The 15,726-nt window shown below is 44.4% G+C and overlaps 1 long non-coding RNA gene across 2 annotated transcripts in view; it reads right to left on the bottom strand.

Moving 5' to 3' along the window:
- The window catches only part of LOC148136484 (uncharacterized), a 45,632-nt gene that overhangs the window by 5,577 nt on the left and 24,329 nt on the right, over positions 1-15,726 (bottom strand). Inside the window, exons 2-3 of one of the 2 annotated variants that reach the window (XR_015754438.1) lie at positions 15,291-15,490; positions 4,890-4,964 (exon numbers count right to left, since the gene is read on the bottom strand). This is a non-coding gene — a long non-coding RNA (uncharacterized LOC148136484). The remainder of the gene's footprint in view (positions 1-4,889; positions 4,965-15,290; positions 15,491-15,726) is intronic. The other variant, XR_015754439.1, reaches the window with a different exon arrangement.

Raw genomic sequence — 15,726 nt, 5'->3', positions numbered from 1 at the left:
AATGGCTTGTGTTGGTTTGGAGAGTGGTGGATGTCACTGCCACTGCCCCCAGTCAGTCTCTCGGCTCTCCAGTCACATCTCATCAGTACATGGAGGGTTGTGGATGAGAAGATTGCTTGCTCTCCTTTTCCTGAGTTTGCAACTGGTTGTAACTGATTCTCTTGATGTTGGCTGGACCTCTTACTGAACAAACCCCAGAGATCAGGGTTGCCGTGTCTCCTGCCAATCCCTCCTGAATTGGATCACTGAGCTGTTGTTCCTCCTCTCGGGGCTGAATGAGCTTCCTGAGTATTCGATGAGTGTGAATAGTTCTCCAATTAAAGTCAGTGGGTGTACAATAGTTTCAAATGTCCATTATTTCTCTTCGATAAGTGTAGGTTAAGGTGTTGCTAATAGTGTGATGGCCTTCCCATTCAAGACAAACAGGTTTGTATGTCGTACAAAGGTGTGAAATGTTCAGGATCTCTGTGTCTGAGCAAATGATTACAAGTTGAATGGTTGTGTAATGTTGCAAGCTGCAGAATGTCTCTGTTGTTTGCTCTGCAGGCTGGTGCTCATTGTCTTTTAGAGTGTGGTGGTAGAAAAGCACAGCAGGTCAGGCAGCATCTGAGGAGCAAGAGAGTCGATGTATAGGCATAATCACTTTATCGGGAATATGTGGCTGGAGGACGGGGGCTGAGTGATGAATAGGAGGGTGGGAGTGGAGCTGGGAGAAGGTAGCTGGGAAGGCGATAGGTAGGTGAAGGTGGGGGCTTGATGGTGATAGTTCAGAGCAGAATAGGTGAATAGGTGGGAAGGAAGCCTTTGATAAGTTTGCATACGGTAGGCTGTTGGAGAATATGCAGAGGCATGGGAATGAGGGTGATTTAGCAGTTTGGATTAGAAACTGGCTTTCTGAAAGAAGGCAGTGAGTGGTGGTTGATGGAAAATCTTCAGTCTGGAGTCCTCGTTACTAGTGGTATGCCACTTAGATGCGGGAGTTGGTGATGGATTAGTAAATTTGCAGATGACACTAAAGTCAGTGGAGTAGTGGACAGTTTGGAAGAATGTTACAGGTTGCAGGGAGACTTGGATAAACTGCAGAATTGGGCTGAGTGGTGGCAAATGGAGTTCAATGCAGCTAAATGTGAGGTGATGCACTCTGGGAAGAATAACAGGAAGGCAGAGTACTGGAGCAATGGAAAGACTCTTGGTAGTGTGGATGTGCAGAGGGATCTTGGAGTCCATGTACATAGATCCTGAAAGTTGCCACCCAGGTGGATAGTGCTGTGAAGAAGGCATACGGTGTATTAGGTTTCATTGGTAGAGGGACTGAGTTCCGTAGCCGCAATACCATGCTGCAACTATACAAAACGCTAGTGCAGCCAACTTGGAATATTGTGCACAGTTCTGGTCACCGCATTATAAGAAGGATGTGGAAGCTTTGGAAAGGGTGCATAGGAGATTTACGAGGATGTTGCCTGGCATGGAAGGAATGTCTTACAAGGAAAGGCTGAGGGGCTTGAAGCTGTTCTCGTTAGAGAGAAGAAGGTTGAGAGGTGACTTAATAGAGACATACAAGATAATCAGAGGGTTAGATTGGGTGGACAGGGAGAGCCTTTTTCCAAGTATGGGGACGGCAAACACAAGGGGACATAACTTTAAAGTGAGGGGAGATAAGTATAAGACAGATGTCAGAGGTAGTTTCTTTACTCAGAGAGTAGTAAGGGTATGGAATGCTTTGCCTGCAACGGTAGTAGATTCGCCAAGTTTAAGTGCATTAAGTCGTCATTGGACAGGCAAATGGACGTACATGGAAAAGTGTAGGTGGGATAGGCTTCAGATTAGTATGACAGGGCGGCGCAACATCGAGGGCTGAAGGGCCTGCACTGCGCTGTAATTTTTTATGTTCTATATTCTACTAGAGAAGGTGCAAAACTTGACCTACTCTTGGGAAATAAGGCAGGGCAGGTGACTGAGGTGTCAATGGGGAAGCACTTTGGGGCGAGCGACCATAATTCTATTAGTTTTAAAATAATGATGGAAAAGGATAGACCAGATCTAAAAGTTGAAGTTCCAAATTGGAGAAATGCGAATTTTGACGGTATCGGGCAAGAACTTTCAAAAGCTGATTGGGGGCAAATATTCGCAGGTAAAGGGACAGCTAGAAAATGGGACGCCTTCAGAAATGAGATAACGAGAATCCAGAAAATGTATATTCCTGTTAGGGTGAACGGGAAGGCTGGTAGGTAGAGGGAAAGCTGGATGACTAAAGAAATTGAGGGCTTGGTTAAGAAAAAGAAGGAAGCATATATCAAGTGTAGACAGGATCGATCGAGTGAATCCTTAGAAGCGTATAAAGGCAGTAGGAGTATACCTAAGAGAGGAATCAGGAGGGCAAAAAGGGGACATGAGATAGCTTTGGCAAATAGAGTTAAGGAGAATCCAAAGGGTTTTTTCAAATACATTAAGGACAAAAGGGTAACTAGGGAGAGAATAGGGCCCCTCAAAGAACAGTAGGGCGGCCTTTTTGTGGAGCCGCAGAAAATAGGGGAGAAATTAAATGAATATTTTGCATTAGTATGTTTACTATGGAAAAGGACATGGAAAATATAGAATGTAGGGAAATAGACGGTGACATCTTGAAACATGCCCAAACAACAGAGAAGTGCTGGATGTCTTAAAATGCATAAAAGGTGGATAAATCCCCAGAACCTGATTTGGTGTACCCGAGAACTCCATGGGAAGCTAACGAAGTGATTGCTGGCCCTCTTGCTGAGATATTTGTATCATCGATAGTCACAAGTGAGGTGCCAGAAGACTGGAGGTTGGCTGACGTGGTGCAGTGGTTTAAGGTGGTAAGGACAGGGCAGGGAACAATAGACCAGTGAGCCTGACGTCGGTAGTGGGCAGGTTGTTTATTATTTAAATAGGGAAAAGCTGCAGAAAGCTGCAACACAAAATCTGGGAGGAACTTGTGAAGGAAACATAGAAAGCTCGCAGACAGAGGTCAGTAGATAATGCTAATTGAATGTTTGCCCTAATTTCAAGTGGGTTGGAGTATAAGAGTTGGGAAGTGTTACTGCAGCTACACAAGATGCTGATGAGACCACATGGGGAGTACTGTGAGCAGCTTTGCTTCCTTTAAGGAAAGATTCCATTTCATTGGATGCAGTTCAGAGAAGATTCACTTGGATGATCTGTAGTATGGGGAGATTGTCTTATGAACAAAGGTTTAACAGGCTGGGACTCTACTTACTGCAGTTTAGAAAAATGAGAGGTCATCCCATTGAAACAAATGGGATTCTTAACGGGCCTGACAAGGTAAATACTGAAAGGACGTTTCCCCTCATGGGAAAGTCTAGAACCAGAGGACAGTCTTAAATTGGCACCCCTTTATTCTAAGGCAGAGATGAGGAGAATCAGAGGGTTGTCTTTGGAATTCCATGCCATAGAGAGCTGGCGGGGGGGTGTGTGTGTGTGCAGAATCATTGAGTCATCCAGCATGGATGCAGACCCTTCAGCCCATCCAGTCCATGCGCCAAACGTAATCCCAAACTAAACTAGCCCCACCTGCATGCTCCCAGCCCATATTCCTCCAAGCCGTTCCTATTCATCTACCTATGCAAATGTCTTTTAAACATTGCAATTGTACCCACATCCACCACTTCCTCAGGAAATTAATTCCACATGGGAACCACCCTCTCAAAAAAAAGTTGCTCTCAGGTCTTTATAAAATCTCTCTCACCTTAAAAATATGCACCTGAATCTCGAAATCCCCCATCCTCGGGAAAGACAACTACAAATTAACTCATTATTTTATAAACTTCTATCATGTCTCTTCTCAACCTCCTGTGAACCAGTGGAAAACATCCCAGCCCATCCTGCCTTTCCTTATAACTCAAACCTTCGATACTCGTAAGTAATGGCAGCTTCATTAATAACAGTCATGACTAGCACTAAAAATAATGTCGTGTTGTTAATGAAATAATAACTGTTAGTCGTCATCACATATAGAACCAGATACTCAGTTCTTATAATCACAGTCTCACACAATCTGGTAATTACCTCAGAATCTATATTTTACAGTTTGGAATCCCCAGAGCCACAGACAGTTATTTCATTCCCAAATGACAATTTATCATCACCTTTGGGTCAGATCCATCACTGACCAAAGTGCAGTGAGAGCAGAAGTAAGATCCTTGGTCCCAGATCCTTGGACACTGACATCATTCATGCTCGAAATTGGATCAAACAAAGGGAAATAATGGAAAGCAGAAAATATACCTTGTGCACACTTCAGTATGGACAAGGATACTGCAGCTATGTACAGTATTTACAGTATAAAGAACACTTACTGATGGGAGTATATTTGTACGATCAATTCTAACAAAAGTGAACCATATTTAACAATACCAATACGACACCATTTTTATGAAGAACAATGGTAATGTACTGTATTTATTATTCTCACTGAGTATGGTAAAGAAAGTATTATTGATATTAATAATGTGCAGAGCTTTTTAATTGTTACCGATCCAGTACATTGTCTGACAATGTCAAACACAATGCCACTAAGTCTGGTACTTCCTGCAGTTTTACAGTTTGTATTCCTCAGTCACACACAATCCTTTCACTGGTACAGATACAGAGTACATGAGATTGCCCGGTTCTTCTGTACCACTCGTAGCTGGTTTTAGGTTCAATCAATTCAGAGTTTGATTAGTGGGTGGGCCTGCAAGAGCTGGCAAATATGATGCCATCTGTTTTACCTCTCCACTCTTGTCCAATTTCACTTCCACTGTTTGGTATTAATGTCATTACTGATATGCTTAAACTTGCACACTTTTTATTAAGTGTATAGTGTCAGACATCTCGTCATAATAAACATCTCACATTCTGCTACTTACTCCAGTCCCTGTATTTTGCAGTTTGGTTTCCAGATGTAATTTTATTCCTGAATCTCCCGGTCATTGCTCTGGAGACTAAACAAAAGTAGCGAGAAACATATTTAGTCAAACCAAAATGTATGCAAAATCTATGTCTCAAATATTACAGGAAACATGAAAAAGTCAAATCAGCGCTTCTTTGATGTAAAAATACAATTCAACAGGACAAATTGGAAGGTTCTACTGCAATTAATAAATGGCAAGTAACAATGATATTTGACTAAGGACCCATCACTGGAAATATACCTCACCCAATTTCACTTTCAATGGAATTTCAAGTTCCCAAGCCAATGGAACAGAGAAACAAGAACAAAGTGGACTGGCTGTCAATTCACTATCACTGGTCTTATGCTGTGGTGAAGTCTGATATCACGTAGAATCACAGAAGTGCACAAGTGCAGAAGGAGACTATTTGGCCCATTGTGCCAGCAGTGCCTTCTCTATGAGCATCATTACTAGTGTTAATCACCTGCTTTTCTCCCCCCATATCATTGCACATCATTTCTAGCCAAATGATCATCAAATGCCTTGTTGAATGCCTTGATTGAACCTGCCTCCACCACATTCCCAGATATACAATCCATACATCAACTATTTGCTAAGTGAAGAAATTTTACCTTACTTCACCTTTGCTTCTTTTGCAAATGACCTCTTTTGGCATTTATTAAATACTTGGATCTTCTGCAAAGCAACAATCAATGGAGAGCCAACTGTTCAAATGTTTCCATTCTCAGATGTTATTTGGTATTTCTTGGAGTGTTCTCAGAAGTGAGAAGTCTAGCATCCCTTGTTGATATGCTGCAGGCTCAAGGGAAGCAGAAGACAACTCATATTGGCGTATGTGTGTGTGTCTCTCTCTCTGAATGAATGACTGAATCAGCGAGTGAGTGAGTGATTGAATAGACTGCAACAGTTCAAAAAGGCAGAACAGTACTAACTTCCTGAGGGCAAATAGGGATGGGCAATAAATGCCCACATCTTGCCCACAAAAGGCCAAGGTGGGCATGTGGGTGAGGTAAGTAGCTAGAGTGGCAGGTTAAGAGGGTGGTGATTGGAGAGGGTGGCAGACTCCTGAGGTAAGTCAAAATTAGTCAGTGAGTCAGGAGATAGTCAGTTCAAGGGCGAGTCAACACTGATGAAGGGGTGCAGTCAGACTGAGGGTTAGTTTTGTGTGTTTGTGTAAAGTTCATTCACATTGTTGTCCATGTTGAATTACTCTAACTGGTGTAAAGCTCAGTTAAAAAGGAGCTGAATAAAATTATCAGTGCTTGGGATCTTCCCCGAGAAGGACCCATCAACCCTTATCCCTTTCAACTTCCTTCAACCATCTCCTGTGGGTCCCAGAGCCCTATTTGGACTTGATTTATTTCACCTCATTGACACAGTTTTCCTGGAATTCCTCTGTTAAACAACAGTTCTGATCCGGAAACGAAAAACATCACTGTTCCTGCTGCTAGCCCGTGTGCTGTTGTAAGGGGTGTTTGTGTGCCTGCTGGGTGTGGACACTGCAGCATCCCCGCTTAAATGGTGTTGGTGTCGGATGCACTGGTGATGCTGCCTCTTTGTATTTGTCTTTATCCCAGTCTTACTCAGCTACCTGGCTACAGCCAGTACTTTCATTACTGTCTTTACGACATCCCCTTCAATTAGCTCGATATTGAGTAACTTCATTGACCAGTTTTCAGTTTCCACAAATGCCCTTTATTTGGTGGACCTTCTGTGGTACCTTTCTCCTGTCTTCACTTTCTCCAATTCCATTTCAGACAATTGCCTCCTTGTCAATTGCATGTATAAGCTCACAGACTCCGATACCTATCATCCTCCCCACCCCATCGCCATTTCCTTGTCCTGTTGATACTACTGTCCATGCTAGTGCTTCAGAAATAGCGCTCAGCCCCTTCCTTACACCGATCTCTTTGTTAGTATGGTCAATAGCCAAGGAGGTTAGCTGAGATTAGAAAGGGATCTTGATCAATTGGGAAAATAGGCTGAGAAGTGGCAGATGGAGTTTATTGCATTTTTGTACAACAAGGGCAGGATTTAATCAGTTAATGGTGGAGCCCTGGGTAGTGTTTTGAGCAGAAACCTAGAGGTTAGGGGGTGAGGAGGTGGAACGTTTGGGGCAACGTTTTCCACAGAGGGTGGTTTGTATGCAAAATGAACAGCCAGAGGAAGCTATCTGGACAGGTATGTGAATCGGAAAAGTTCAGAGGGATATAAACCAATTGTAGACAAATCGGACTAGTTTAGTTTGGGAAACCTGGTTGGATTGGTTGGTATAAAGGATCTGTTGTTTCCATGATTCCAAGATTTTGGAGAGATAGTGTGTTCATGTCAGTGACTTTGAAGTCAGTTTTATAATCTCACAGGAGTTAAGACTTGGCTTCATACTATCTTTTTCTCTTCTACAAAGAGTCACGTACAGAAGGGAAGAGCATTTCTTGAATGGTAAAAGCTTGAAAATATTGAGGTACAGAAGGACCAAAATACTCCTGTTCACAAGGTACTGAACATTAACATGTCGGTGCAAAAAGCAATTCAGAAGGGAAATCCTCTGTTCGCTTTTGAATTTTCTTTATAGAGGTGAGATCTCGCCTGGAGTATTGTGCACACTTCTGGTCCTCTGGCCTATTTACTTCAGAGGGAATTATAGGGCTTTTCAGTAAACTGATTGCTGGGTTGGTGGGACTGTCCTATCAATTAGCAATTGAGGAGACTGGGCATGTTTTCTCTGGAGATTAGAAGAATAAACAATGTTCTTTGAAAGTTACAACATTCTTGAAGGGATAGACAGATTAGGTGTAGAAAGCATCAACCATCTACAAGCCACAAATCAGGAATACGATGCCTGGATGAGCAACACTGGAAAAGATTGATATGTAACAGGTCAAATCAGAATCGCATGTTGCATCCTATCCACCACCTTCAAAATCCACTCCCTTCACAACCAACACTGAGTGGCAGTAGTGTGTGTCATTGACAAGAATCACTACAACAACTCATCAAGGATCCTTAGGCAGCACCTTCCAAACTGCTAACCACCTTCCAAACCTCAATCATCGTGAAGGACAAAGGCATCAAATACATGGAACCATTTGCAAGATCCCCTCCAAGTCATGTAGCATGAAGACTTGGAAGGAGTTTGCTGTCGCTTCACTGTTGCTCAGTCAAATTAGTGCTTGGTGACCAGGAGCAGTCCTCATCGAGCAGCTCCTTCGTTACATGTCTGGAAAATGGAGAAACACCAAGACAAAGAGGTACCCAACACTTGAACAGAAGACTGTTGCCACAAGCTACACAGATCAATACACCCTACACCATATGCCTGTTTGTTTTCAGAGATCAGTAAACCACTCTCAACTGACACAGATCATACATTTTTCCTCTCTATGTATCATAACTAAACCTTAGCTTTGTCAGGAACGTAAGAAACATTCCATTAGCATTATCTACTGCACCCGGTCTGCTAGCTTTGTATTTCCTGCACAGGTTCCCCTCAGTTTGTGTGTTGCAGCTTTCTGCAGCTTTTCCCTATTTAAATAATACTGATCTTTTGTTCTCCTTTCCAAAATAAACACCTTTATTTCTATCAGAGTGCCCATGTCAAATTTCACATCTGCTTCACTTTAATTTCAATTGTCCATTTGTCCCCCCTCTCTCCATCTTTAAACCCAAGCCCGACAAATGCTAGCCTCTCAAATTCTGGTGCTCATGATCTTGTTTCCGCTCTCACTACGAATCAATCACTAACATTTCTGAAGCTGAGCAATAAGAAACTGGGAGATTCAGAGGGGGAACTGAAAAATACAGATATGGGGGGCGTGGGAGGGGCAGGCGAAGTACTGAACATACATTCATAACAAGTGGGTGGCTACAATTACAGTCATAGAGATGTATAGCGCGGAAATAGACTCCTTGGTCCAACTCGTCCCAAGGCAATCTAGTCCCACCTGCCAGCACACGGCCCGAAACTCTCCAAACCCTTCCTATTCATATACCCATCCAGATGCCTTTTAAATGTTGCAATTGTTCCAGTCTCCACCACTTCCTCTGGAAGCTCGTTCCATACATGGACCACCCTCTGTGTGAAAGCGTTGCCCCTCAGGTCTCTTTTTTTTATCTTTCCCCTCTCACCCTAAACCTATGTCCTCTAGTTCTGGACTCTCCCACCCCAGAGAAAAGACTGTCTTACTTATCCTAACCATGCCCCTCATGATTTTATAAATCTCTACAAGGTCTCAGCCTCCGACGTTCCAGGGAAAACAGCCCCAGCCTGTTCAGCCTCCCCTGTAGCTCAGATCCTCCAACCCTGGCAATATCCTTGTAAATCTTTTCTGAACCTTTACAAGTTTCACAACATCTTTCCGATAGGAAGGAGACCAGAATTGCACACAATATTCCAACAGTGGCCTAAGCAATGTCCTGTACAGCCGCAACATGACCTCCCTACTCCTGTACTCAATACTCTGACCATAAAGTAAAGCATACTAAATGCTTTCTTCACTATCCTATCTACCACTTTCAAGGAGCTATCAACTTGCACTCCAAGGTCTCTTTGTTCACCAAAACTCCCTAGGACCTTACCATTAAGTGGATAAGTCCTGCTGAGATTGGCTTTCTCAAAATGCAGCACCTCACATTTATCTAAATTAAACTCCACCTGCCACTTCTCAGCCTATTGGCCCATCTGATCAAGATCCTGTTGTAATCTGAGGTAACCTTCTTCGCTGTCCACGACACCTCCAATTTCGACATCATCAGCAAACTTACGAACTATACCTCTTATGTTCACATCCAAATCACCTATATAAATGATAAAAAGTAATGGACCCAGCACTGATCCTGTGGCACTCACTGGTCACAGGCCTCCAGTCTGAAAAACAAACTTCCACCACTACCCTCTGTCTTCTACCTTTGTGCCAGTTCTGTATCAAAATGGCTAGTTCTCGCTATATTCCATGAGATCTAACCTTGCTCACTCATCTCCCTTGGGGAACCTTGTCGAACCCCTTTCTGTAGTCCATTATAGAACCACTCATCAATCCTTTTTGTTACTTCAAAAAACTCAATCAAGTTTGTGAGACATGATTTCCCACGCATAAAGCCATGTTGACTGTCCCTAATCAGTGCTTGCCTTTCCAAATACACGTACATTCTATCCCTCAGGATTCCCTCCAACAACTTGCCCACCACCGACGTCAGGCTCACTGGTCTATAGTGCCCTGGCTTGTCCTTACCACCTTTCTTCAACATTGGCACCATGTTAGCCAACCTCCAGTCTTCCAGTACCTCACCTATAACTATCGATGATATAAATATCTCAGCAAGAGGCCCAGCAATCACTTCCGTAGCTTCCCACAGAGTTCTCGAGTACACCTGATCAGGTCCTGGGGATTTATCGGCGAAAATGTGTTGCTGGAAAAGCGCAGCAGGTCAGGCAGCATCCAAGGAGCAGGAGAATCAACGTTTCGGGCATGAGCCATTGTTCAGGAATCTTTTCTGAAGAAGGGCTCATGCCCGAAACGTCGATTCTCCTGCTCCTTGGATGCTGTCTGACCTGCTGCGCTTCTCCAGCAACACATTTTTGGCTCTGATCTCCAGCATCTGCAGTCCTCACTTTCTCCTGGGGTTTTATCCACTTCTATGCGTTTCAAGACATCCCGCACTTCCTTCTCTGTAATATGGACATTTTTCAAGATGTCACCATCAATTTCCCTATATTCTATATCTTCCATATCCTTTTACACAGTAAATAATGATGCAAAATACTTGTTTAGTATCTGCCCCATCTCCTGCGGCTCCACACAAAGGCCGCCTTGTTGATCTTTGAGGGACCCTGTTCTCTCCCTAGTTACCCTTTTGTCCTTAATGTATTTGCAAAAACTCTTTGGGTTCTCCTTAACTCTATTTGCCAAAGCTATCTCATGCCCTCTTTTTGCCCTCTTGATTTCCCTCTTAAGTATACTCCTACTGCCTTTATAGTCTTCTAAGGATTCACTCGATCTATCCTGTCTATACCTGATATATGCTTCTCTCTTTTTCTTAACCAAATCCTCAATTTCTTCAGTCATCCGGCATTCCCTATACCTACCAGCCTTTCTTTTCACCCTAACAGGAATATACTTTTTCTGGACTCTCGTTATCTCATTTCTGAAGGCTTCCCATTTTCCAGCCGTCCCTTTACCTGCGAACATCTACGCCCAATCAGCTTTTGAAAGTTCTTGCCGAACACCGTCAAAATTGGCCTTCCTCCAGTTTAGAACTTCAACTTTTAGATCTGGTCTGTGCTTTTCCATCACTATTTTAAAACTAACAGAATTATGCTCGCTGGTCCCAAAGTCCTCCCCCATTGACATCTCAGTCCCCTGCCCTGCCTTATTTCCCAAGACTAGGTCAAGTTTTGCACCTTCTATAGTAGGTACATCCACATAATGAATCAGAAAATTTTCTGATTCACATAACAAATTCATCTTCATCTCCATAGAACATAGAAGAATACAGCGCAGTACAGGCCCTTCGGCCCTCGATGTTGCGCCGATCCAAGCCCACCTAACCTACACTAGCCCACTATCCACCATATGCCTATCCAATGCCCGCTTAAATGCCCATAATGAGGGAGAGTCCACCACTGCTACTAGCAGGGCATTCCATGAACTCACGACTACCCTACCCCTAACATCTGTCCTATACCTACCACCCCTTAATTTAAAGCTATGCCCCCTTGTAATAGCTGACTCTATACGTGGAAAAAGATTCTCACTGTCAACCCGATCTAAACCCATAATCATCTTGTACACCTCTATCAAGTCACCCCTAAACCTTTTTTTCTCCAATGAAAACAACCCCAAGTGCCTCAGCCTTTCCTCATACGATCTTCCTACCATACCAGGCAACATCCTGGTAAACCTCCTCTGCACCCGTTCCAGTGCCTCCACATCCTTCCTATAGTATGGTGACCAAAACTGCACACAATACTCCAGATGCGGCCGCACCAGAGTCTTATACAACTGCAACATGAGCTCAGGACTCCGGAACTCAATTCCTCTACCAATAAAAGCCAGTACTTCTTCACCGCACTATTTACCTGGGTGGCAACTTTCAAAGATCTGTGTACATGGACACCAAGATCCCTCTGCTCATCCACACTACCAAGTATCCGACCATTAGCCCAGTACCCCATCTTTTTGTTACTCTTACCAAAGTAAATCACCTCACACTTACCTACATTGAACTCCATTTGCCACCTTTCTGCCCAGTTCTGCAGCTTATCTATATCCCGCTGTAACCTGCCACATCCTTCCTCACTGTCTACCACTCCTCCGACTTTCGTATCATCCGCAAACTTGCTCACCCAACCTTCTAACCCCTCCTCCAGGTCATTTATAAAAATGACAAACAGCAGTGGTCCCAAAACAGATCCTTGCGGAACACCGCTAGTGATGACACTCCAAGATGAACTTTTGCCATCAAATACTACCCACTGTCTTCTTCCAGCCAGCTAACTCCTAATCCAAACCTCCAACTCACCCTCAATGTCATACCTCCATATTTTCTGCAGTAGTCTACCATGGGGAACCTTATCAAACGCCTTACTAAAATCCATATACACCACATCTACCGCTTTCCCCTCGTCCACCTCCTTAGTCACCTTCTCAAAGAATTCAATAAGATTTGTGAGGCACGACCTGCCCTTCACAAAACCATGCTGACTATCCTTGATCACATTATTCCTATCCAGATGTTCATAAATCCTATCCCTTACAATTCTCTCTAAGATTTTGCCCACAACAGAAGTGAGACTCACCGGCCTATAGTTACTAGGGTTATCCCTACTCCCCTTCTTGAACAAGGGAACCACATTTGCTAGCCTCCAATCTTCTGGCACTACTCCTGTAGACAACGATGACATAAAAATCAAAGCCAATGGCTCTGCAATCTCCTCCCTTGCTTCCCAGAGAATCCTAGGATAAATGCAATCAGGCCCAGGGGACTTATCTATTTTCACCTTTTCCAGAATTTCCAACACCTCTTCTCTACATACCTCAAAGCTATCCATTCTACTTAATTGTGACTCAGTATTCACATCGACAACAATGTCCTGTTCCTGAGTGTCATTCATTCAGTGTCTCCCCAATCTCTTCAGCCTCCACACGCAACTTCCCACTACTATCCTTGACTGGACCTATTCTTACCCTAGTCATTCTTTTATTCCTGACATACCTATAGAAAGCCTTAGGGTTTTCCCTAATCCTACCAACTAAGGACCTTTCATGTCCCCTCCTTGCTGCTCTTAGCTCTCTCTTCAGGTCCTTCCTGGCTATCTTATAACTCTCAATCGCCCTAATTGAACCTTCACACCTCATCTTTACATAGGCCGCCCTCTTCCAGTTAACAAGGGATTCCAATCCCTTATTAAACCACGGCTCCCTCACATGACCCTTTCCTCCCTGCCTGACAGGTACATACTTATCAAGGACACTCAATAGTTGCTCCTTGAACAAGCTCCACATATCAATTACGCCCTTGCCTTGAAGCTTACTTTTCCAAGCCACACATCCTAAGTCATGCCTCACTGCATCATAATTTCCCTGCCCCCAGCTATAACTCTTGCCCTGCAGTGCACACTTATCCCTCTCCATCACTAGAGTAAAAGTCACCGAATTGTGGTCACTGTCCCCAAAGTGCTCACCTACCTCTAATTCTAACACCTGGCCTGGTTCGTTACCCAGAACCAAATCCAGTATGGCCTCACCTCTTGTTGGCCTATCTACATATTGTGTCAGGAAACCCTCCTGCACACATTGGACAAACATCGACCCATCTAACGAACTTGAGCTCTTGCTTTCCCAATCAATATCAGGAAAGTTAAAGTCCCCCATAACAACCACCCTATTACTTTCACTCTTCTCTTGAATCATCCTCGCAATCCTTTCTTCTACGTTTCTAGGACTATTAGGAGGCCTGTAAAAGACTCCTAACAGGGTGAGCTCACCTTTCCTATTCCTAACCTCAGCCCAAACTACCTCAGATGGCGAGTCTTCATCCATCGTCCTTTCCACCGCTGTAATACTATCTTTGACAAGCAATGCCACACCTCCCCCTCTTTTACCCCCACCTCTGACCCTACTAAAACATTTAAACCCTGGGACCTGCAACAGCCAATCCTGTCCCTGTTCTACCCATGTCTCCGTAATAGCCACAACATCGAAGTCCCAGGTACCAACCCACGCTGCAAGTTCACCTACCTTATTTCGTATACCTATTGCATTGAAGTATACACACTTCAAGCCACTTTCCTGTTTACAGACACCCTCCTTTGAAATTGATGCCATGTTCCTAACCTCCCTACACTCCAGGTCCTGCACCCTGAAGCTACAGTCTGGGTTCCCATGCCCCTGCAGAGTTAGTTTAAACCCCCCCCAAGAGCACTAGCAAACCTCCCACCAAGGATACTGGTGCCCCTCAGGTTCAGGTGCAGACCATCCTGTTTATAGAGGTCCCACCTTCCCCAGAAAGAACCCCAGTTATCCAAATACCGGAATCCCTCCCTCCTGCACCATCCCTGTAGCCACTCATTTAACTGTTCTCTCTCCCTATTCCTCGACTCTATATCACGTGGCATGGGTAACAAACCAGAGACAACAACTCTGTTCGTTCTAACTCTGAGCTTCCAACCTAGCTCCCTGAAAGCCTGCCTAACATCCTCAGCCCTCCTCCTACCTATGTCATTGGTGCCAATGTGGACCACGACTTTGGACCAGAGACACGATCAGAGACATCACGTACCCTTGCACCTGGGAGGCAACATACCAAACGTGAGTCTCTCCCGTTCCCACAAAACCGCCTATCTGTGCCCCGAACTATCGGGTCCCCAATTACTATTGCTCTGCTCTTCTCCACCCTTCCCTTCTGAGTAACGGGGACAGGCTCCGTGCCAGAGGCCTGAGCCCCGTTACTTACCCCTGGTAAATCGTCCACCCCACAAGTATCCAAAACGGTATACTTGTTCTTGAGGGGAACGGCCGCAGGGGGTCCCTGCACTGGCTGCTTCCTCCCAGTCCCCCATCTATCTGCCATCTTTGGAGTTACTACTTCCCTAAAGCTCCGATCTATGACCCCCTCTGCCTCCCGAATGATCCTAAGTTCATCCAACTCCAGCTCCAGTTCCCTAACACGGTCTTAGAGGAGCTGGAGATGGGTGCACTTCCTGCAAGTGTAATCAGCAGGGACGTCCATGGCATCCCTCACCTCAAACATGTTGCAAGAGGAACATTGCACTGCCTTCACTGCCATCCCTCTGAAAGTAACCTTTTTTAAAAAAACTGGGTCTAAAGAATACAACAAGCAAAATGCAGCTCTTACCTACTTACCACAACGGGTCTTATTATTCAGGTTAGAGGAGGAGGGCGGGTGGGAGACACTACCTCTGTAGTGCCTCGGGTTCTTCTCCTGCGCGCTTTTAAAGGGAAAAAACCTACCCAGGTAAGCTTACGCTCTACCTGCTTCCGGGTCCCGGCAGCCCCTCTGGTCTTCATCACTTTCCCCTGCTGCTCCCGCTGTTTCTGTGAAGAGAAAAAAAAAACACCGCTGCACGCTACCGGTAAGTAATTTTAAAACAAACTGTCTTACCTTAGTTGCTGCTCGCACTCAAAGTGCCCATTACACTATGGCAGTCCCAGTCTATGTTTGGAAAGTTGAAATCCTCTACTATAACCACTCTCTTATCCTTACAGATAACTGAGATCTCCTCAGAATTTTGTTTCTCAATTTCCTTCTGACTATTAGGGGGTCTATAATA

This window comes from Chiloscyllium plagiosum, unplaced genomic scaffold (genome assembly GCF_037043375.1).
Source record: "Chiloscyllium plagiosum isolate Xiang-an unplaced genomic scaffold, Cpla_swu_hap1 HiC_scaffold_45, whole genome shotgun sequence".
NCBI lineage: Eukaryota > Metazoa > Chordata > Chondrichthyes > Orectolobiformes > Hemiscylliidae > Chiloscyllium > Chiloscyllium plagiosum.
The sequence above is the reverse complement of the archived record's forward strand: the minus strand, read 5'-3'. Positions and strand labels throughout refer to the sequence as shown.